This window comes from Lissotriton vulgaris, chromosome 1_1 (assembly GCF_964263255.1).
Source record: "Lissotriton vulgaris chromosome 1_1, aLisVul1.2, whole genome shotgun sequence".
Taxonomy (NCBI): Eukaryota; Metazoa; Chordata; class Amphibia; order Caudata; family Salamandridae; genus Lissotriton; species Lissotriton vulgaris.
Window position 1 is genome coordinate 774,303,051 of NC_141685.1, and position 24,611 is coordinate 774,327,661.

Here is a 24,611-nt window from a genome sequence, read left to right on the forward strand (position 1 = left end):
CCTTTTTTTACTGTAACAATGGTATCAATCGTTATATTATAATAGATTGTCCTATTGCCACAGAAGAGGAATGGGAGATTTTTCAGCGCCATCTGTAATATAATTATCAAATATTTCAAATATTTATAAGTACTTGATCAGATATTTTTATATATATTAAAATATAGCTATCATGCATACTTTGTTACTTTAAATATTTAATCAACCCTACATTTCTGAATGTTATTTTCTAATTTCTATTCTTATTTGTGATTCCTAATCACCTTCTCCCTAAAGAATATATAGGACCTGTACTATATATTATAAGAGTAACATTCTATATATTCTTTGGTGAGTATGTGATTCATTAGCGGAACAGTCTGCAACTTGTAAACACTACGACAGCACATTTGTGAATTGTACAGAATACAAATTTAAAAAATAATAATGCATGCATTTCTATGTAATATGAAACAATTTATATTTTACTGTTTTACTTGTTCTCTTCATCTGAGATAATGTAGTGTGGTAGTGTTTGTTGTAGCACTTCTATTCTACTTTATCTACAAGTAACTGATGCCAGCTTACATCAACAAGAATGTGGGGCAACACTTTTACAAACTGTAGCAAAAAAAGAAGTATATAACCACGCTTAACTGATATTTTATGAAATTCCATTTTTAATTGTCACCCCTTTCATTTATACTGCGACTGTTTCTGAAGAAAGTTTATTTGTATTTGCTTAATAAAAACTGTTTCAAACCTAGACTGAATGTTTTGCTGCGCAACCACACCTCCCCATCAGGAAAGTAAACACCACATTATAAGTAAATAGTACTACTAAGAAGTATGTCACCTGCAAACTTGATAAAAGAAAACAGCGCAAGACACTGTCATTTTTCCGCCGTGATTTATACACCACACGGCAATTATATAAATGGGCCTTGAAACATATATAAATAATTCTTTACCTCATAATTCCTCTCCACCACCTTATGGGCACTGTACACAGTTAATAGTGTTCAGTCAGTCAGTCAAATTAACTTTATTCGATTTGATTAAAATCATACAAAGTACATAAAAACAAAATTATTTACAATTAAAAAAGGATTAAACAGTTTCTTTGTGAACAAGTTAATTTGGCGTAATGTATTCATTAAAAGCGAGTTATGTACACTGGTTTGGCAAGTTAATACATCTTCTAGATCTAGACGCTGCCACTAGGAAATTGGCCATGGCGAAAGTAATACATATATTTCCTAGGGATTTTAAATATAGCATGGCTGGTCTCACCTGGGAGAAACCAGCTTCTCTTAAGACAGGTAGCAAGTATTTTTTTCTTTGTGCAGAGAAGAAATCACAAAACATAACAAAAATTGTCACAAGTGCAAGGGGGTGCTAACTCAGGTTTCGTCCAGGTATTAAAATTGCCCAAATAGAAATGAATAAGGTTAAATCTAAATTTTGTTAACAAAAACCCATGGAAGGGGTTTGTGACAAAACATAAATAAGGCTCCATTGCAAGTGACTGAAGTGACAAATAATATTTTAAACAACAAGGGAACCCATTCGGTTATCCAGGGACCGTGGGTAGCTATACTTTATAAACAACAGTGGTCCCAAGGAGTCTGTGGATATAAATTTAGATAAAATACAGTCCACAATAGGAGCTATATTGGCCACTGTCCAGCCGGACAGGGTATTTTTATTTTTCAGTGAAATATATAGTAGAGTAGACAAAGGCACAATCCTGTACCGTTTTGTGAACGAACAAAGAGGGTTTTTTAGGCAAGAAAGAGCATAGTTGGCCACTTGTAATTCGATAAGGTTTTTTAAGTAGTGCCAAGAAAGTGCTAGTCACAGCATCAATCAAACAGAATAGTTAGGCTGTAAGAACACTTTTAACAAGTCGACGTTTCGATCCCTTATGCTCAATATTACGGGATCATCATCAGGACTAACAATACATTTGCTTGCCTGGTATAAACATTTTTAACACACATCCGCCTAATAAGTGTACAAATACATGGGAGGAAAATAACAAGGGGATAAACAAGGGAGAGAGAGAGAGAGGAAGTTACCCACTGTGTTAAAACTCTGAGTGTCACTGACATTGCACTGTATTCGGAACCGACTTAGCGTGCCTAATGATTACATGCAAGTGGTATCTGTAGCCTTGACTCACGCTGAAAAGTGAAGTGGGTGACATAGGCATTTGGATAATCATAAAATGGTAGATCGGTAGTGCTCTTATTTCAAAAGTTGGAAAGACTTGAATTACATCCTTTCTACAATTAAAAATAGTCACTCCCAAGATCTTTCAGTATATCTAGCGATTTCAATACAAAGACCGAGTGTGATCTTCAATCATGGCCATTCGTGTCAACTCATGTACCATGCACGCTCATCCGCATTCATTCCGTGTCTATCTGGGGGCTGGGGGAACGCTTACCCAGTGGGGGTCGGAAGGGTTCAGGGATAAGATTGCAAATGTGGACACTGCTTTAAGAGAACCTAAGGTAAAAGAGAGACCAATAAATACAGCAGGGCCAGTGAGAGGTTATATTACTGATTATTAGTTCGCGGTTGCCACAATTACCTGGTAAATACCGGTAGTGATGTGTACTCTGCCTCGTCTTCAATTAAACAAGAAATGTCTGGGGGTAGAAGACTGGGTTTAGTAACGAGATAATATAATATAAGAGGCTCGGAGTTGCTGCCAGCAAGTCGGCGGGCTTACCTTAGAGTTACTGTTGGCCCGTGTGGTCCATTATCTGCTCGAAATCGAGTCTGTGAAAGAAACTCTATTTCAGTAAGCTGGCGTGTAGGGGCAAGTGGGGCGTTTAAGCTCTATCGAATGGGTCGCTTACCTTAAGAGGAAAGAGCCTCCTCGGTGTCCGTTACCCTGGGTGTTCTGTAGAATTACAGTCACTCCGGAGCTGGGGAGGAGAACGCTAGATAAGCGTGATCTTGCAGACAGAGATGAGGGACTAAGCGCGCATGGGCGCCATCTTGGAGTGGGGTTTTGGTGTTTCGTCATTATGCAGAGTGATGTGCACCAGTGATGTGCTGTGAAAAATACAACGGCGCAGTGAAACTGTGCAATATACTAACGGCGCAGTGCTGGGGTGGCTGTGACTGTCATTAAAATCAATATCAATATAATTATCAAAAAAAGGAAAATAATTACAGTTATGCACTCATTATTAATTATGTCTGTTCAAGGAAGGATGGAAAAAGAAGGGGTTTCCATCTCTCAGAATTATTTGCAACGTTTTAAATTCCATTTAAAATGTTCAGAGTTTTCCAAACTGTTCCCTTTTTCCTTTTACAACAGTGTGGTCCAGTCTTCAGCTCGGTTTAGACCATTGCGGATAGTGTTGAAATGAATCATGAGTTTCAATTCTTCTCTATTCAGCATTTGCGCCAGGTTTCCGCCTCTCAGTGGCGGTTTGATAACTTTCAAGATTGTCCACTTGATGTCATTTTCATTGTGTCCTGCTTCATTATAGTGGTCCACCAGTGGGGCATTAATTGTCCGGCATCTTATTCTGCTTCGATGTTGGCAGATGCGGGTCTTCGTTTTCTGTGTAGTTTGCCCTACATACAACTTTGGACAAGGGCATTCGATGGCATAGATCACATTAGCTGTGTTACAATTCGAGAATGAGCGTCTCACATACGTGATACTGTTGTGTGTGAAATCTATGCCCTCCACCGTGAAGTCGCAGATGTTACAACAACCACACTTAGCATGCCCTATAATTGGGGGCAAGCCCCACAGTGATTCAATGGTGGGATTCTGAATGGGAGGTGGCAATGCGGCTCGTACAAGGTGATCTTTTAGGTTTTTGCTTTTTTTGAAAGCAAATACTGGCTTCTGAATATTCAGGATGCCTACATTTAGCGTTGACCAATGTTTAAGGACTGACTTCCTGATTTTATTAGAAATAGTTGAAAAGGTTGTTACGCATGCAATCATCTCTTTTTGCTTTTTGTCTTTTGGTGATAGTAAGACTTCCCTCGGGCAGTACCAAGCCCGTTTCAGAGATTGTTTTATTATCCTTTTTGGATAGCCTCTGTCTTTTAGTTTGTTAGAAAGGGTTGAGGATTCTCTAAAGTAATCTTCTTTACAGGAGCAGTTTCTCCTGATCCTTAAAAATTGTGAATAAGGTAACGCATCCCTCAGAGCCCTGGGGTGGTTACTTTTGTAACTTAAGAGGGTGTTTCTCTCGGTAGGTTTTCTGAACAGTTTAGTGAGAAGTTTGCCGTCTGAGTGATAAATAGTGAGGTCTAGGAAGGGTATAGATTCCTTATTCCACGATAACGTGAACGTTAACCCACAACAATTATTGTTGAGCCAGTGGAGGAATTGGGTGAGTGTTTCAACCGGAGAATTCCAGATAAGAAAAATGTCATCTATATACCTCCTCCACATTCTGATCCCAGAGTGGAAGGGGTTAGAATCTGACAGGATGGATCCAGTCTCAAGTTGGTCCATAAACAGTATGGCTAGATTCGGAGCAAAAATAGCCCCCATGCTCGTCCCCTTAATTTGCTGATAGTAAGTATCATCAAATAGAAAAAAATTCTTAGTGAGGCAAAGTTCTAACAGTTGCAAAATAAACAGAGTGGGGATTCTATGGGGACGTGGTCGTGTGTCTAGAATCTTCTGGATGGTCAGTAATGCTGTGACTTGTGGAATATTAGTATATAGTGATTCCACATCCATTGTGCATAAAGTCTCACGGAGGGGATCAAAATCAAGATTTTCTACAAGACTAATCATTTGCATAGTGTCTCTTACATAGCAACTGGTGGATTGCACAAATTCTTTAATAAAAAAATCCACGTATGCTCCTAGAGGTTCTAGGACTGAGCCGCAAGCCGAAACAATGGGTCGGCCTGGAGGATTTTGTGAATTCTTGTGTATCTTCGGTAAGGTGTATAATACCGGGATACGTGGTGACTTGGTGTTAAGAAAGTGAAATTCTTTTTTATTGAGGAAGCCATCAAGTAATGCTTTTGATGTTATTTTACTGATCAAATCTTGTATTAATGCAGTGGGGTTTCCAGGGAGTTTCTGATAGTGGTCAGTATTATTGAGCTGACGTAAAATTTCTCTCTTATAGTCGTCAATCTCTTGGAGGACGATGCCGCCACCCTTATCTGCACTCTTTATGACAAGATTTCTATTAGTTTTGAGTGTTAAACCACACGGGCCAACAGTAACTCTAAGGTAAGCCCGCCGACTTGCTGGCAGCAACTCCGAGCCTCTTATATTATATTATCTCGTTACTAAACCCAGTCTTCTACCCCCAGACATTTCTTGTTTAATTGAAGACGAGGCAGAGTACACATCACTACCGGTATTTACCAGGTAATTGTGGCAACCGCGAACTAATAATCAGTAATATAACCTCTCACTGGCCCTGCTGTATTTATTGGTCTCTCTTTTACCTTAGGTTCTCTTAAAGCAGTGTCCACATTTGCAATCTTATCCCTGAACCCTTCCGACCCCCACTGGGTAAGCGTTCCCCCAGCCCCCAGATAGACACGGAATGAATGCGGATGAGCGTGCATGGTACATGAGTTGACACGAATGGCCATGATTGAAGATCACACTCGGTCTTTGTATTGAAATCGCTAGATATACTGAAAGATCTTGGGAGTGACTATTTTTAATTGTAGAAAGGATGTAATTCAAGTCTTTCCAACTTTTGAAATAAGAGCACTACCGATCTACCATTTTATGATTATCCAAATGCCTATGTCACCCACTTCACTTTTCAGCGTGAGTCAAGGCTACAGATACCACTTGCATGTAATCATTAGGCACGCTAAGTCGGTTCCGAATACAGTGCAATGTCAGTGACACTCAGAGTTTTAACACAGTGGGTAACTTCCTCTCTCTCTCTCTCCCTTGTTTATCCCCTTGTTATTTTCCTCCCATGTATTTGTACACTTATTAGGCGGATGTGTGTTAAAAATGTTTATACCAGGCAAGCAAATGTATTGTTAGTCCTGATGATGATCCCGTAATATTGAGCATAAGGGATCGAAACGTCGACTTGTTAAAAGTGTTCTTACAGCCTAACTATTCTGTTTGATTGATGCTGTGACTAGCACTTTCTTGGCACTACTTAAAAAACCTTATCGAATTACAAGTGGCCAACTATGCTCTTTCTTGCCTAAAAAACCCTCTTTGTTCGTTCACAAAACGGTACAGGATTGTGCCTTTGTCTACTCTACTATATATTTCACTGAAAAATAAAAATACCCTGTCCGGCTGGACAGTGGCCAATATAGCTCCTATTGTGGACTGTATTTTATCTAAATTTATATCCACAGACTCCTTGGGACCACTGTTGTTTATAAAGTGAAGTGACAAATAATGCATTCGAACAAAAGGCTTTGGTAATTCTGATTCTTCTCGCAACAGGCATACCCTAGACATGAACTGTTTTTTTGTGGTGATCACATCCTGCTTTGAAATACCAGAGGGGGAAGTGAATAAGTCTGGGCGTCCCAGGTCGTTAAAAGATTTTTTCAAGTACGCCAGCCATGGGATCGTGTGACTATTCTCCAGACTCATCACGTTCCTCATGATCATGTGATTTAACGTTAATTCGGAGTTTAGCCAAGTCTTAAGCCAGTATGTTAGCGGTGCCAATCTCAGTTTGTCCTGAACATAATCCAAACCAAGTTCCGTGTGAATAGAAAAAAACGGAGAGGATTGGGGGAGGGACTGAACGGATCGTAAGAATCTATTCTCTGCTACCTGGATTTTATCCAGGCGCACATAGCCCCATAGAGATGCACCATATAAAGCCACAGGGAGGGATTTGCTATTATACACCTTGATGATGGCCTTCATTGGTCTATGACCCAACCTTTTGGCAAAGCCTAGAATGGCCAAAGATGTCCTTGTGACCGCTAGGCTTTTGGCACGTATCTGGGGTCCCCAGGTACCCCCGCTATCAAAAAGAACTCCCAGGTAGGGGAACACAGGGACTCCCGAGACTACCTCTCCTTTGCAAAAAAAGGTTTTCGTCTTCATCTTAGCCTTTTTCCCCTGTGGACCGACGACCATGGTGTGAGATTTAGAGGCATTAACCCTCAGGTCAAGCCGGTCCATAAAAGTCCCAAATGCATCTAGCAGTTTTTGGAGGCATACCCCTGTGCGTGCAATGAGTACAGCATCGTCCGCGTATAGGAGAGCAGGGATCTTAACTTCTCCTACACGCGGTACGTCACTTGCTGCACCCAGTAAATGCTTGCCTAGATCATTTATGTAGATGGTAAATAACAGGGGAGCTAATACACAGTTAATAGTGTTCCTAACCTGCCCTCTACTACTTTCTTTCCCCATACTCCTTTGGAAAATGCATCACAATATCACTGACAACAGTGAACCGTTCCCACCCAATAAGGAGCAAACTTGTGTTTGGAACACTTTAGCCAATAAAATGTCCATGTTGTTCCAAAGACGAGCAAAGAATGACTGCTAAGCCTTCTACTTTTAATACTTTACAGCCAATAAACATTAAACTTCGTAAAGTCCCGCTTGGAGCACGTTACCATAATACTCCACGAACAAAAGGAATCCTTAATAAAACTTTTCCATGGACTTCTTCTACGACTAACGGTTCCTATGAAAAAAAAATATATAAATCTCCAGCACAGTAACTATTTCAATTAGCAACATATTGTGATGAACTTCTAACCTCTCTACTCACGCAAGAGATCCATGAACTGTTACAATGGTAACAGGCAGAAAGGTAGTGCTGTACAAAAAAGCGTTAGATTTACCTTGGATCCTCTACAAGACAGAAACAAAACCAAAATACCGCATTTGCAACCCCTTTGCACCGTTTTTTTCAAATAAAAAGAGGCCCCAGGTGTGGGGGGGATCGAGTGGAGGAGAAGGCAGTCCCCGGAACTCTGGTGGGCCATGAGCCCCACCGCATAAATATAGTTAAAGATCTGGGGGTAGCGATCCCCGCGCAGGGAAGACCTTTTAGCCCATTATGAAAAACAAATTGCCCCAGAGATTTGGCCCCCCCGGAGGCTAATTAAGAATAAAGCGGGCTTCGCATTTTTTTTTCTTTTTCGCCCAAAACGCGTACCCTGCGTTTAAAAAAATATATATATATATCCTGCGTGACGTCATATACGGAGCCCCGTACATGTACTCCGTGAAAGATTCTAATTGTTTAAAAACATATACTTATGTATTTAATGTACATATTAAGAGAAGACATTATCTGGGATAATCATGAAAATTGTTTTTTAAAACTTTAAAAAAGCGTATATTACTTTCAAAATCAATTACGGAAATATCGCACGTACGTCGTAAGAGTAAAGATAGTTTGAAGACATACATTTTATAAAACAATATAGCACTGCACACTAAAGGAGAAAAGTCAACACAATTATTGACCCCTCTCCCAACATTTAAAAGCCCCTGGGGGAGGTGGTAAATTAATCGAGACTGAATACGTTAGTACAGCCTACTGTGCTTCAGCTACCAGAAAAACACAACAACAGCACAAAGCCCAGATTTCCATTGTAGTGATTTCTTAGTTGCAGGCCTAGTTGTCAGATCGTCACACACTCTCTCATGGCTGGTATACACCCACACCACACCGATCCAGCACATCCGTCACTACACACGTGACCCTATGTATAAAAAAGGTGGGATACACGTGTTCTACGCCATTTTAGAGATGTTCCCAAACTACCAAACAAGGGGGCCCACTACTACATGCGTGGCTGCTTTGATCACTGAGTTAGTGGTGCCCAAAGCACTGAGCGGGTGAACAACCTGCGATGATAATGATGGGAGCACGAGTATGTCGTTAGCCATATACAGTTACCACCCATGATAAAGGCATAAGCATAAAATGGCTTTCTGGTGACGGACACGCGTTGTAATGGCTGTGGCTTACGTGCTTCAAATTACTTTCTAGGTATATGTGTGACCAAGTCTGATAACATAGGAGGCCAAGGACAAACACAGGACATCTCATCGATCACAGACAAGATAGGCGGAGGGTAAAATGAAAGTAACAGGAATAAAAAAAAATGGAGGCAAACAACTAAAATGGCGGAGGACGGAGTATGTAATCAACGTTTGGCATCTCGGCAATATGATTATTAATATATTACAAGAGTATAGCAGCGGATGACACACACGGCCCGGGAAAAGAAAGCGGCAAATTTAATACCTGAAATGAGGACAGCTTTGCTTGGCGAACTTAAAGAAAAAGAAAGAAACATGGGCTTGGAAACAAGACTACTCATGCATAGAGAGTACAACAGGTGCACAAAAGCAAAAACGGAAAGTTTCACATACTATCATAGAAATATAGCTCTTTTTTTCACCAGTAAAGTTAGTCTTCAAAAAGAACTGTGGGGCATATTATCAAGCCTGGGCGATAAAATTATCACCGATTTATCGGCAGGAAACTGCCGATAAAGTAGCGATAATGGGCTTCATAATATGCTCTATGGAATTCCAATCAAAGCTTATGTTAGATGTGAAGGACATCTAAAATGAGCTTCGATTGGAATTCCATAGAGCATATTATCAAGCCCATTATCGCCACTTTATCGGCAGTTTCCTGCCATAAAAGCGGCGATAATTTTATTGCCCAGGCTTGATAATATGGCCCTGTTTATTTAGCCCCAATGCCCCCACGATCCTCCCTGCGTCCTTCGAGAGCCGGCATTGCTTTGACAGAGAGAGCAGCTTACATGCTGCTCTCTCTATCGAAAACTTATCTGCTTTCCTACTTGAAAGAGAGAGCAGATTAACTTGCTCTCTCTTTCAAATAGGAAAGCGGTTTGCTGTGGTAAAGGGGGAACAGCGACGCTCCTGCCCTACCATAGCAGACAGCAGTGTCCCGGGGGTAGGCACCCCGAGACACTGCAGCAGCCGGCCCTGGGAGGTGGTGGTCCCCATGGCCATTAAGGGCTCTAGGAGGGGGACCACTTGACCCCCTCCCAACATTAAAAAGCCCTGGGGGTCCAGGTCCCCGGAGCTGAAAGGTCATTTTACATATTACTGACGTGGGAAGGTGGCGGTCCCCGGGGCGTGTACGGGGGGAGGGGGAGCTGAAAACATACTTAAAAAAAAAAAATCTGAGGGGGTGGCGGTCCCAGGCTGCGGGGGGCCTTACAAGCCCCCCTTTATAGATAAAAATTGCCCCCGAGATTTGGCCCCCCGGGAGGCTAATTGAAAATAAAAAGTATTTCTATTTTTTTTACCTATACGCGTACCCCACGATTTCTTATATATTTTTTTTAATTGGGGGCCTAAAGATCCATGTGGGACCCCCTGAGCAGGCCAAGAAAGTCAGGATCTTTCTACACTGCCCCCTTTCCTTTTTTTTCAACTTTGTTGTACTGTTTTCTTGTGGCTTGGTTCTACCAAGGCACAAGATGGCTGCCAACACTTCCTGGTTTGGAGCGTTGACAGACAGTTGACATCCAATCAGCATGCAGCTCGTGCTTGTAATTGTACGGTTTTCGGTACGCCTGCTGTACTGCGTCTCTAGATATCGCTATGATTTTACTTTTGATTTTCTCAGGAACTACTGAACGGATTTACGCCATTTAACAAAAAGCACAATCTGTGAATCACACTCTACCTCTCTGCCAAATTTGGTGTAATTCGTTCAGCCGTTCGAGCTGTAGCCCTGGCTAAAGGTGATGTCATTTGAGATGTCATCAGTGATGTCATCAGTGATGTCACTGACCATGTCATGAATGATGTAATATGTGACATCATCAGCAGTGGATTGCGGGTGCGCGAAATATAGTTAGTACAACTAACTATACAGGAGCAATTTCAATGGTTTTTTATATGCTAATTCCTAACTATATAAGGCCTGAAACCTATGGTTTTTATAGTGAATTTGCAAGGTTTTTTAAATGCTAATTCCTAACTATATAAGGACTGAAAGCTATGGTTTTTTCAGTGAATTTCAAAGGTTTTTTAAATGCTAATTCCTAACTACATAAGGCCTGAAACCTATGGTTTTTTCAGTGAATTTGCAAGGTTTTTTAAATGCTAATACCTAACTATATAAGGCCTGAAACCTATGGTTTTTTCAGTGAATTTCAAAGGTTTTTTAAATGCTAATTCCTAACTATAATAGGCCTGAAACCTATGTTTTTTTCAGTGAATTTGCAAGGTTTTTTAAATGCTAATTCCTAACTAAATAAGGCCTGAAACCTTTGGTTTTTTCAGTGAATTTGCAAGGTTTTATAAATGCTAATTCTATTAGCGGATAACGTTTAAATATGTTAATATTCTTGTGGGACCACCTGAGCAGCCCTAGGGATCCGATTTTTGGACCCGAGCAAGATGCTCTCTGATTGTGCCGTATTTCTTGCCTTCTGCCCCCCTGATTGTGCCGTATTTCTTGCTCCTGCCCCCCTGATTGTGCCATATTTCTTGGCTTCTGCCCCCCTGATTGTGCCGTATTTCTTGCCTTCTGCACCCTGATTGTGCCATATTTCTTGCCTTCTGCACCCTGATTGTGCCGTATTTGTTGCCTTCTGCCCACTAATTGTGCCATTTTTTCTTGCCTTCTGCCCCCGATTGTGCCATTTGTCTGGCCTTCTGTCCTCTGATTGTGCCGTTTTTCTTGCCCCTGCCCCCCTGATTGTATTATCTTTGCCAGTGTTTGTTCGCTGCTGGTATTGCCTTTGCCTGTGTTTCTTTGCTGCCGTTATTGTCTTTGCCAGTGTTTCTTGGCTGCCGTTATTGTCTTTGCCAGTGTTTGCTTGCTGCCATTATTGCCTTTGCCAGTGCTTGTTCGCTGCTGGTATTATCTTTGCCAGAGCTGTGTGGGCTGTGAGAGCTGTGTGGGCTGTGAGAGCTGTGTGGGATGTGGGTGTGTGGGCTGTGAGAGCTGTGAGAGCTGTGTGGGTTGTGAGAGCTGTGTGGGCTGTGAGAGCTGTGTGGGCTGTGTGGGCTGTGAGAGCTGTGTGGGCTGTGAGAGCTGTGTGGGCTGTGAGGGATGTGAGGGCTGTGTGGGCTGTGAGGGCTGTGAGGCCTGTGAGAGCTGTGTGGGCTGTGAAAGCTGGGTGGGCTGTGAGAGCTGTGTGGAATTTGAGAGCTGTATGGGCTGTGAGAGCTGTGAGCGCTGTGTGGGATGTGAGCTGTGTGGGCTGTGAGGGCTGTGTGAGCTGTGAGGGCTGTGTGGGCTGTGAGAGCTGTGTGGGCTGTGAGAGCTGTGTGGGATGTGAGAGCTGTGTGGGCTGTGTGAGCTGTGAGAGCTGTGTGGGCTGTGAGAGTGTGGGCTGTGTGGGCTGTGAGAGCTGTGAGAGCTGTGAGAGCTGTGTGGGCTGTGAGAGCTGTGTGGGCTGTGAGAGCTGTGTGGGCTGTGTGAGCTGTGAGAGCTGTGTGGGCTGTGAGAGCTGTGTGGGTTGTGAGGGCTGTGAGGGCTGTGTGGGCTGTGAGGGCTGTGAGAGCTGTGTGGGCTGTGAGAGCTGTGTGGGCTGTGAGAGCTGTGTGGGCTGTGAGAGGTGTGTGGGCTGTGAGCTCTGCTTCTTTTGTGTCTCGGTCTACCTAGCACAAGATGAATGCCAACACTTCCTGGTTAGAAGTGTTGACAGCCAATGAGCATGCTGCTTTCCTGTGAAATGCATGCTGATTGGCTTCCACTGTCTGTCAACACTCCAAACCAGGAAGTGTTGGCAGCCATCTTGTGCCTCGGTAGAACCAAGGCACAAGAAAGCAGTGAAACAAAGGTGCAAAACACGCAAAGGGGGCAGGGTAGAAGCACCCTGACCCCCTAGGCCTGCTCAGGGGTTCCCACAAGGCCCCAAAAAACTATTTTTTTTAATCGCGGGGATACATGCACCGTACGGCAACCGTGCGCGTACGGTACGCGTACGGTGCGCGTATCCCCGTGATTTTTGGAACAAAAATTCTTTTTTTTGGGGCCTGGGGGGCCTTGTGGGACCCCCTGAGCAGGCCTAGGGGGTCAGGGTGCTTCTACACTGCCCCCTTTTTTAGTTCTACACATTTGTTTTTCTGCTTTCCTGTGCCTCAGTCTACCGAGGCACAAGATGGCTGCCAACAATTTCTGTTTTGGAATGTTCACAGACAGTAGCAGCCAATCAGCATGCAGCTCGTACTCTGGAAGGTACAGAGTACAGTAAGCTTATTGTGCACTCACGGTGTCCCGCCCAAAGATATATAATTTGGGAAAATTGAATTTTCTCAACAACTACTGGAGGGATTTTCACCAAATATACAAAAGGCACTTCTGCATACCAGGCTCTACCATTTTGCCAACTTTGGTATAATTCTATTCAGCCGTTCGGGCTGTAGCCGTGTCTAAAGGTCCTCTGGGAAATTGCATTTGACTCAATTTCACAATCAAAGTTCTCAAAAACTACTGGAGGGATTTACACCAAACATACAAAAGGCACTGTTGCATACCAGTCCCTACCAGTTTGCCAAATCTGGTGTAATTCCGTTCAGCCGTTTGAGCTGTAGACTTGTCAGAATGTCCCTATGGAAATTAACATGGGGAAAACACGTTTTGGGACCCCCCTTTTTTCTCGGCCCCCGCTTGACAAATCCCCCCGAAACTTTCAGGGAAGGAGCGGAGCGCAGCGCGGCAAATTTAAGGAAAATTACAGGCAGATCCCTCAATCGGCGCCAAAGTTATTCCCAATAGAATGTTCGGAATTTCCTATGGTAACTAGGTCCTGACTACATATACCTACTGGCGACCGCCAGTAGGTAATATGTCTAAATATATGTATATATATTTGTATATATCGAAACTAATCCACAAAGTAGACCCTCACTCATGCAGACAATATAATGTTTTACTTCCAACATGACGTGTTTCGGCCAACGCTGTGACCCTGCTCTCATGGCGTTGGCTGACACGCGTCTTGTTGGAAGTAAAGCTTTTCCACATCTACCTGAGGAAGCATCTACTTTGTGGATTTGTTTGGATATTTTCATCAGCTGGCCAGTTCGACTTCAGTGCTCCACCCCTCAAGGGCTCCTGGTCTCGTCTTTCTTGGAGCACCTTTGTTTTGCACATATATATATATGGAGCAATACAGTAGAATGCTGCAGTGGACCCTTTGAGAAAGGTAGCGGGACTACTGAAACGCGTCAGGGACGCTGTGCGAGATTGCTGTGACTGAATAAAGAAGACGTTCTTCCCACAAGAGTGTGCGCCTTGTCTTCTTAAGTGAAGATTTTTTCTGTGATACAAATCGGTAATGTCAAGCCGAAACAAGGAACGCACCTCCCGCTAAAGCGCCACAATGCCCCGCTTTATGGACTACAACTTTGGGCGTCGCAAGACATTGAAAGGGGTATTGGCAGCCACCTCGGACCGGCCGAGGTAGGGACCCACACCAGCCTCGAAAATAGGACTGTGCAGGGACTTGTAGGCACACGGCATGAATTTACATGGACAGCAAACACAGACGGCATCAACTACCGCGAGGAACACCACAGCGGCACCACAAGCCCCATAATGCAACATACAGACCACCAACGGGAGGTCCAATGGGGACCATCATTACAAAAGCAGCTTGGTTTGCAGGAGCTAATGTGGAGCAATACAGTAGAATGCTGCAGTGGACCCTTTGAGAAAGGTAGCGGGACTACTGAAACACGTCAGGGACGCTGTGCGAGATTGCCGTGACTGAATAAAGAAGACGTTCTTCCCACAAGAGTGTGCGCCTTGTCTTCTTAAGTGAAGGTTTTTTCTGTGATACAAATCGGTAATGTCCAGCCGAAACAAAGAACGCACCACCCGCTAAAGCGCCACAATGCCCCGCTTTATGGACTACAACTTTGGGCGTCGCAAGACATTGAAAGGGGTATTGGCAGCCACCTCGGACCGGCCGAGGTAGGGACCCACACCAGCCTCGAAAATAGGACTGTGCAGGGACTTGTAGGCACACGGCATGAATTTACACGGACAGCAAACACAGACTGCATCAACTACCGTGAGGAACACCACAGCGGCACCACAAGCCCCATAATGCAACATACAGACCACCAACGGGAGGTCCAATGGGGACCATCATTACAAAATCAGCTCGGTTTGCGGGAGCTAATGTGGAGCAATACAGTAGAATGCTGCAGTGGACCCTTTGAGAAAGGTAGCGGGACTACTGAAACGCGTCAGGGACACTGTGCGAGATTGCCGTGGTTCTTCCCACAAGAGCGTGCGCCTTGTCTTCTTAAGTGAAGGTTTTTTCTGTGATACAAATCGGTAATGTCCAGCCGAAACAAGGAACGCACCACCCGCTAAAGCGCCACAATGCCCCGCTTTATGGACTACAACTTTGGGCGTCGCAAGACATTGAAAGGGGTATTGGCAGCCACCTCGGACCGGCCGAGGTAGGGACCCACACCAGCCTCGAAAATAGGACTGTGCAGGGACTTGTAGGCACACGGCATGAATTTACACGGACAGCAAACACAGACGGCATCAACTACCGCAAGGAACACCACAGCGGCACCACAAGCCCCATAATGCAACATACAGACCACCAACGGGAGGTCCAATGGGGACCATCATTACAAAAGCAGCTCGGTTTGCGGGAGCTAATGTGGAGCAATACAGTAGAATGCTGCAGTGGACCCTTTGAGAAATGTAGCGGGACTACTGAAACGCGTCAGGGACGCTGTGCGAGATTGCCGTGACCGAATAAAGAAGACGTTCTTCCCACAAGAGTGTGCGCCTTGTCCTCTTAAGTGAAGGTTTTTTCTGTGATATATATATATATATATTTATATATATATATATATATATATATATATATATATATATATATATATATATATATATATATATATATATATATATATATATATATATATATATATATATATATATATTACCTACTGGCGGTCGCCAGTAGGTAGTTATAGTTAGGATTTTTTTCAATGTTAAATCTCAAAATTCTATTTGGAATAACTTTGGCGCCGGTTGACGAATCTGCCTGAAAATTTCCTCAAAATGGCCTCGTCGAGCTCCGGTCCTTCCCTGAACGTTTGGGGGGGATGCGTCAAGCAGGGGGCGAGATAAAAGGGGGGTCCCAAAACACGTTTTCCCCATGTTAATTTCCATAGGGCGGTCGACCTCACTTTTAGCCCGAACGGCTGAATGGATTTACACCAAACTTGGCAAAATTGTAGGGACTGGTAGCCCGATGTGCCTTTGCTATGTCTCAAGATATGTGCTCCAGTGGATTTTGAGTAATTTAGGTTCAAAAAAATATATATATCTATAGGCGCGCCCCCGTACGCGCACCGGAGAGCGCACCGGCGTGCTACGCGACTTGCGCACGGAAAGCTGATTGGCTCACGGGTGTGTGTAAACATTCAAAACAGTCCGGAGCGGCTGCCATCTTGTGTCTCGGTAGGATCGAGACACAAGAGGTGGCATAAAAAAAGGGGAAAATGACTATAAGGGGGCAGGGTAGACCCCCCCTGACCCCCTAGGTTTGATATGGGGGCTAAAATAGGGTCCCGCAGGGCATTTATAAAAATAAAAAAATTCAATTTGCGAGGGGGGAGCGCCCGGTACGCGCACCGGGGAGCGCACCGGGGAGCGAAGCATGGGGAAAATCCAGGGCCTTATTTATGAAGGCCTTGCGACAGTTTTGCGCCGCTGGTGCGTCACTTTTTGTGACGCACCAGCGGTGTAAAAAATGCGCCTCGTTGCGCTATATTTAAAAAGTGACGCATCTAGGTAGATGGGCCACTTTTTAAAACCCTGCGCCACATTATACCTGCGTCAGGTATAATGTATGCAGAGGGGGCGTTCCCCCGCAAAAAGCCTCGTAATAGTGACGCAGTGAAATCTATGAGATTTCACTGCGTCACTTTTAGGACGCTGTTGCATCAAAATCTTGCGCCTGCCTCACAGCAGGCGTAAGACTGACGCAAGACCTTTCACATGGGGCTTTCCCCATGTGAAAGGACGCATTACTGGAGTTGCGTCACTTTTGTGACACACTCCAGCAATGCGTCACTTTTGCGCTTACAGATACGTCAGAAATACTGACGTATCTGTAACTCCTTGCGACATGATTCGTCATACATTAAATATGACACATCAGGAATGTCGTAAGGAGTGCGCACTGAAAAGTGACGCATCGCTGTTTTCACGCAGCGATGCGTCACTTTTCAGAAATGAGGCCCCCAGTTTATTCACTGTGTCACCTCTACGACCCTTTCTTGCGTCAATACGTCCCTTTTGCATACATTACACCTGACGTAGGAATAATGTGGCGCAGGGGCTTACAAAGTGACGCAACTACCTAGATGCGTCACTTTGTAAATATGACGCATGGCCTCATAAATGAGTCCTTCAGTCTTCTACTCATGCGTCATATTAAATTTATGACGTATTATGTTGGAAGTTCTTTTAGATACGTTAGTATTTCAGACGTATCTGTTAGAGCAAAAGTAATGCATTGCTGGAGTGTGTCTCAAAAATGAAGCAACTCCAGCAATGTATCCTTTCACATGGGGCCAAGCCCCATGTGAAAGGACCTGCACACCTGCTGTGAAACAGGCGTAAGATTTGGACGCAACAGCGTCATAAAAGTGACGCCGTGATATCTCATAGATTTCACTGCGTCACCTCTACGACCCTTTCTTGCGTCAATACGTCCCTTTTGCATACATTACACCTGACGTAGGAATAATGTGGCGCAGGGGCTTACAAAGTGACACATCTACCTAGATGCGCCACTTTGTAACTATGACTAAATAAGGGGCATTTTTTACTGGATTGATGCGTCACAAAAATTGACGCTCTGGTGGCGTTAAAGTGACGCATGGCTTCATAAATGAGGCCTTCAGTCTTCAACTCCAGCAATGCATCTTTTCTTACCCTTCCACACCCCCGTTCCTTTTCAACATTTTCTTTGAATATCAACATTCCACATATTCACTCTTCTTCTCCTTACTTTCCTTCCCAACACTCACCTTCTTTCAGTCCCCCTACTTCACTTCCTTTCTCCTCTCATACCTTTCTTACTCATTTTCCTTTCCATTATCAATGCACTCCATTTCAGTTACTCTTTTTCATTTTTTTAAGAATATAGCTCTTTGATGAGAATTGGAGGTAGTTCTGAAAATAACTTTTTGTTTTCTTTTTTTTCAAAACAGGAACAAAAACAGGGAATGGAAACTGCTCAACAGGAGCAAAAAAAATTAGGGGTGGGAACGGCAGTGATGGTTCTCCAATGCTCGAACCATGAGCTGGACACTTTGCTCCCCATAGGTAAGGAGTTGATTGCAGTATCTGCATCTCAGGACACCATTGTTAAAAGCAGGTTGAATATTTGGCACGAGCTCCTGCGATTGCCCCCTCCCAGAAGTAGTTGCTCCTCCGGTGGATGTAGAGGCCCCATCACTGGGAACCTCTTGTGCCAGAGCCCTGACACTTTCCCGGGCAAAATTCTGGGGGTGCCTCCTCTCCACATGCCGGATCATCGTAAAGTTCCCAAAAGAGTATTTTTTTTGGGGGTCACCCCGTGACAGGACTTGTTTGCAGATCCTGCACTCCACTTTTGGAGCATTCACCTTTTTCTGGTTAGGTGGTATTTAAAAAAATTTCCAAATAAAATGCTCCTTCACCTTTGGCTGAGGAGGCTCTTCATTGATGAATTCAGGCTCTTCATCACTGCTGGATTCTCTGGCAGCCATGGTAAACCAAGAAAGATCCAGAAGCAAAAAACAGGTCTTTCAGTCACAAAAGTGAAAGAAGAAGTGAAGGAAATGGGTGGGGATTTCATTCTTTGTAAAAAAAACTGTTAGCAACCAATGAAAAGTGTTATTTTAAGGTCACATGACTTGACGCGCTGACGCTGCGCGCACCGGATCGCTTTGTGAGAATGTGCAGTGTATAGAAACCACGAACAACACAGATCGTGTCAAAAAACAAACATATAAAAACCACAAACAACACGGAACTTAGCATTATTCTGTCTCTTTCGTGTTGGTTGTGGGCTCTAAAAAAGTGAGAATGGCTACTACCTATCTAGCCACACTCCAAGTGTGTTGTTCGTGGTTTCTATACACTGCACATTCTCACACACACTTTTTTCTACCTATCTGAGTTTGGCACATAGGCGTGTGTTATTTGTTGTCTCACAACTGTCTGTTTTTCAAGGGATTGGGCATATTCTTTTAAATATGGCATAACATGGATGTTTCTCCTATCACACTAATTAAAATAGAGGAGTTATTTGCAAAAGTTTTGCAAGATATGGTACAACATTAAGTGGTTAATTTACGGATGCCTTTGTGGTCTAGGTCATTTTTTGTGAATACAAAGATGTGAGGCACCAGCGGAGGTCATTTCTACACTTTGACCGCTGTGGGAATATCCCGTTTGGAATTGCTATTGCAGATGGGATAGACACTGCAGAACAAAATGGTGGCGTAAATCCTGCGGCGATGGGAACCTTACCCGACAACGCGGATGCAGACCCCCCATGTGAGGAGAGGAACAACGTTCAAGGTAGCGCTTGGATTGGGGGCAATAGCGGCGACAAGCGTAGCTTTCTAACTCGGCTTAATGCTTCACACCCAGCCTATGCCTGACCTCAACATGGCGGCCGCTCTTCTCCAAATGGCGGCAATCTCCAACATTCCCGACTTGAGCTCCGGAGCCGCCCGCTGTTTCCGCGTCGGAGGACCCATCAAACACAGCAATTAGTGCTTCCTCACCTACAAACCCCATGACGCTGGCACATGTTTGCAAATGGCCTGATTGCTTGAGTGCCTGCCCTCCGGTGGCACCAGGGGCACCGGCCGGCTGGGGCCCGAGCTCAGAGCAGCAGCCATGGAGCATCGGTTGGGGGCCTGTCCACATTCCGACCCCGGAGACGCCACCTGCATATGGAGCAGGCAAGGGTGAGGAGGCACTGCAACACGAAGCTCCATAGAAGATGCACAACCTTCCACCCGGGGCAACTTTCTTCCCACATGAAACTCTGTTGATCGCTCTGGTGAGAGGCCTCCTCCTCCTTCCCTTTAAACTTTGTTTTTAACTTTGCTGCCTCCCGTTCTGCGAACAGCTGCCTAGGCGCCTGTGGTCTTTCTTCCCTGACCCCTTCTCCGGTTCGAACTCCTCTGCCTCAGCTCCACATGGACGATGAGGCTGTGATTTTGCTGTGGACTGCCTTTCTCCCCCCAGGTCTTGCTGGCTATGGCAGCCCTCTTCCTGGACTTTCGGACTTGGACCTTTGTGCTCCCCGCCATTTTCTTTTTATGACTCGCTTCTTCTACCTTTCTCCTCCTCCACTTTAGCGATCTCTGACCTCCCCCTCTCTCCTAGCGACCTTTCTATTGTTTCTCCTGTTGCCTCTGACACACTCCTCGCTTTTACTTTTCCTTCTGTCCTGCCCGTAATTTTGCTGCTGTTCTCAGGCGTTTTTCTCTGGTCCCCGGCCTGTCTTCTTGTCCATTCCTTTGTCTTTTACTCTTTTCACTAGTTTCCCCCTTGATGTTCCTCAAATGTTTCTTCCCTTTTCTGCTTTGCCTTCTCTCCTTACCCTTGATTCCCTCCCACCCTTCCTTGGTGTTGTGACCACATCCCCCCTAAGACCCCACTTAACGGAACTCTGCCTGAGGGAATCTACAATGTGTGTATATATATGTATATTGGGATAACTCTAAACACTAGTATATGCAGAAGACCTTTGTACCATCTACCGTTCCTATGTGACTCTTAGAGTATATCCAGTCATATCCCTTCCCTATGTATATAGAGATACATAGGGAAGTATCACTAGTATATGCAGTAGATCGTTGTGCTCTCTTCCATTTCTATGCGACTCTTAGAGTATATCCATTCGTATCCCTTCCCTTTGTATATAGAGAACTCTAATCACTAGTATATGCAGTAGACCTTTGTACTATCTACCATTCCTATGTGACTCTTAGAGTTTCTCCTTAACACCATCACTGCTAATGATATTTTCCTCCTGTGCTGGAATTTTCAAAAGTCCATTGATCATGACGAGCTGGGCTCGTCATCAGCCTGGTAGGAGGCTACTTCATGACGAGCCCAGCTCGTCATGAGCCTGGAAGGGGTTAAGTATCCCTTCCCTATGTATATAGAGATAACTCTAATCACTAGTATATGCAGTAGACCTTTGTACTATCTACCATTTCTATGTGACTCTTAGAGTATATCCATTCATATCCCTTCCCTATGTATATAGAGATAACTGTAATCACTAGTATATGCAGTAGACCTTTATACTATCTATCATTCCTATGTGACTCTTAGAGTATATCCACTTGTATCTCCTCCTTGTGTGACTTTACATCTTTGCAATTTTTTCCGTGTATATCGTTATGTTTTTCAACTGGCGCTTATGTAAAGCGCTCTGACACCTTCGGGTAAAGTTTGCGCTGTAGAAAATCGCATAAATAAATGAAGAGTGTCAAGCATTCCATGGAAACCAATATTTTTCACTCACTGTAAAATAGAAAGTGCCCTATTTCAAACCATTGACACACCAATAGTATTTTCTAAACACCCACTCAGTGAATCATAGATCTATACACACATCTAATCACTTACCTATAGTTTCAGTGTTATATGCAGTGAATAATTAATATAGCACTAACGAATATACTTATACGCCTATTTCAACATTACACACCAGCACACATTGTATTCACTTAAAAAAACATCTTATTGACTTATGCAAACAATGGATCATACTTACATTTACTCACCAACACACTTATACAAACACCACTTCATCTATTCATCTATTCACTTAGTGTGTTATAAAATGACTATTAGAAATATACAGTTATCCATACAGTGACTCATACAATCACTAAGTCTTAGGCTCACTTAATTAGATATAACTGTAACACACACTGCTATTTTTTCAATCATAATGGAGATATACTATTGAGAGACATATTTCATGACCACCACACCCATAAACATATACACTCGCTGAAAAAAGTGTTATAACATGTAGTCCTGATCTCATTTAGCTACTGAATGAACTAATCACACATTTTAGGCAATTACACACCCCCCACCAAACCACATAGATATTCATTTACCCATACAAATACTCAGTTAAGAATCCAATAACAAATATAGTCTTAAATATACCATTTAAGACAAAGCAATAAAGGCTTTCACACAGTTCAATAACTACACATTATATATAGTGAGACTCTACAAATTAGTCAAGGAAACAATCAATGACACTGTTACTAAATCCACCATTCACATATTTATATGTATGTTGAAATACCATGACCTCATACTCCTGGTGGTGGGGTCCCAAAGGGTCAGCGCCGGGGCCAAAAAGTTTTTTTTAAAGTTTTTTACAGTGAATTCGCAAAGGATTTGTGAATCAACAGTAAAAAAAATTTAAAAGTGCAACCGCTAGCACTTGTTTTGTATATGCCCCCTGGGTTGGCCAGTTCCTGGAGGTGGGGTGAACTAAAAATTATAGTAGGGGGATTTCGGGCCCCTGTGGCTGAATGCTCCGGGGGCCCAGATGAATAGAAGAAGGGGTATTGGGTCTACATGGCCCCCTCCCTTCCTGTTTTAGGCTGCAGGGACCATCAGCCTCAAAGAGCCCAGCCTTACACATATTTAAGGCCCAACTCTCTGGCCCAACCATGCCATTAAAAGGAGCAGGCCCCCTCCCAGAGCCGTGGGAACCCTATCCCCCAGGGCTGGGCTCCTGCTTTGTCCCAGGATGCCCACCCATTTATGTTACACGACTAAAACTTGTGGCCTAAAGTTACTTAATGGCATAAGTTATAGTTTTTTCAGATAAGTTTAACTATAAGTATACCAATAACTGCTGAATTTCTATGGTTTTGTGCAAGTAAAATGGATTCACTGACAGAACATCGATGTAAAAAAATATCGCTGTTCTAAATATTGAGAAAAGAAATATAGAATACAAACATATTGACTCCTATACCTAAACATGTAAGAGCAAAAGTATTGAATTAAAAAAATCGATGTAAAAAATATTGTTATAACTATTTATATAAAATAAAATAAGGTAAATTGAATATATTAAATAGTAACATTAAATGTTAACAAAATAAATTACATTTAATATACATGTTTACAAAATGTAACAAATAACCTCAATTTTAAAAAAACAAACACAGACATAATAATTTTTACATTTATGTATATCTACTTTAAAATAATTAATAAACTATTATCTTTAATTTATTTTTTATTTTCAAATTATATAAAAATAATATATATATATATATAAATAATTTGAAATATAAAAATAAAATGCTAAAATAAATCAAAACATTAAACTATTAACAAATATTCAAACTTAAATCACCCAATACAATGAGTGCAAGAGTAGTGAAAGTGTTGGATAGCAAAATAATAAAATTTACTATTCCAACTCCAGTGATTGCAACAGTAGGGAAACTGTTGGATAGCGAAGATGTAAAAATTACTATTCCCACTCCAAAGAGTGCAACAGTAGGGAAAGTGCTGGATAGCGGAGGGGTAAACATGACTATTCCCACTCCAGTAAGTGCAACAGTAGGGAAAGTGTTGGATAGCGGAGGGGTAAAAACTACTATTACCACTTCAGTGAGAGCAACAGTAGGGAAAGTGTTGGATAGAGGAGGGGTAAAAGTTACTATTCCCACTGCAGTGAGAGCAACAGTAGGGAAAATGTTAGATAGCGGAGGGGAACAAATTACTATTCCCACTCCAGTAAGTGCAACAGTAGGGAAAGTGTTGGATAGCGTAGGGGTAGATATCACTATTCCCACTCCAGTAATAGCAACAGTAAGGAAAGTGTTGGATAGTAGAGGGGTAAACATTACTATTCCCACTCCACTGAGTGCAACAGCAGAATAAGTATTGGATAGCAGAGAGGTAAAAATTACTATTCCCACTCCAGTGAGTGCAACAATAGGGAAAATTATGGATAGCGGAGGGGCAAAAATTACTATTACCATTTCAGTGAGAGCAACAGTAGGTAAAGCGTTGGATAGCAAAATAATAAAATTTACTATTCCTACTCCAGTGATTGCAACAGTAGGGTAACTGTTGGATAGCGAAGATGTAAAAATTACTATTCCCACTCCAAAGAGTGCAACAGTAGGGAAAGTGCTGGATAGCGAAGGGGTAAACATGACTATTCCCACTCCAGTAAGTGCAACAGTAGGGAAAGTGTTGGATAGCAGAGGGGTAAAAACTACTATTACCACTTCAGTGAGAGCAACAGTAGGGAAAGTGTAGGATAGAGGAGGGGTAAAAGTTACTATTCCCACTGCAGTGAGAGCAACAGTAGGGAAAATGTTAGATAGTTGAGGGGAACAAATTACTATTCCCACTCCAGTAAGTGCAACAGTAGGGAAAGTGTTGGATAGCGGAGGGGTAGATATTACTATTCCCACTCCAGTAATAGCAACAGTAAAGAAAGTGTTGGATAGTAGAGGGGTAAACATTACTATTCCCACTCCACTGAGTGCAACAGCAGAATAAGTATTGGATAGTAGAGAGGTAAAAATTACTATTCCCACTCCAGTGAGTGCAGCAATAGGGAAAATTATGGATAGCGGAGGGGCA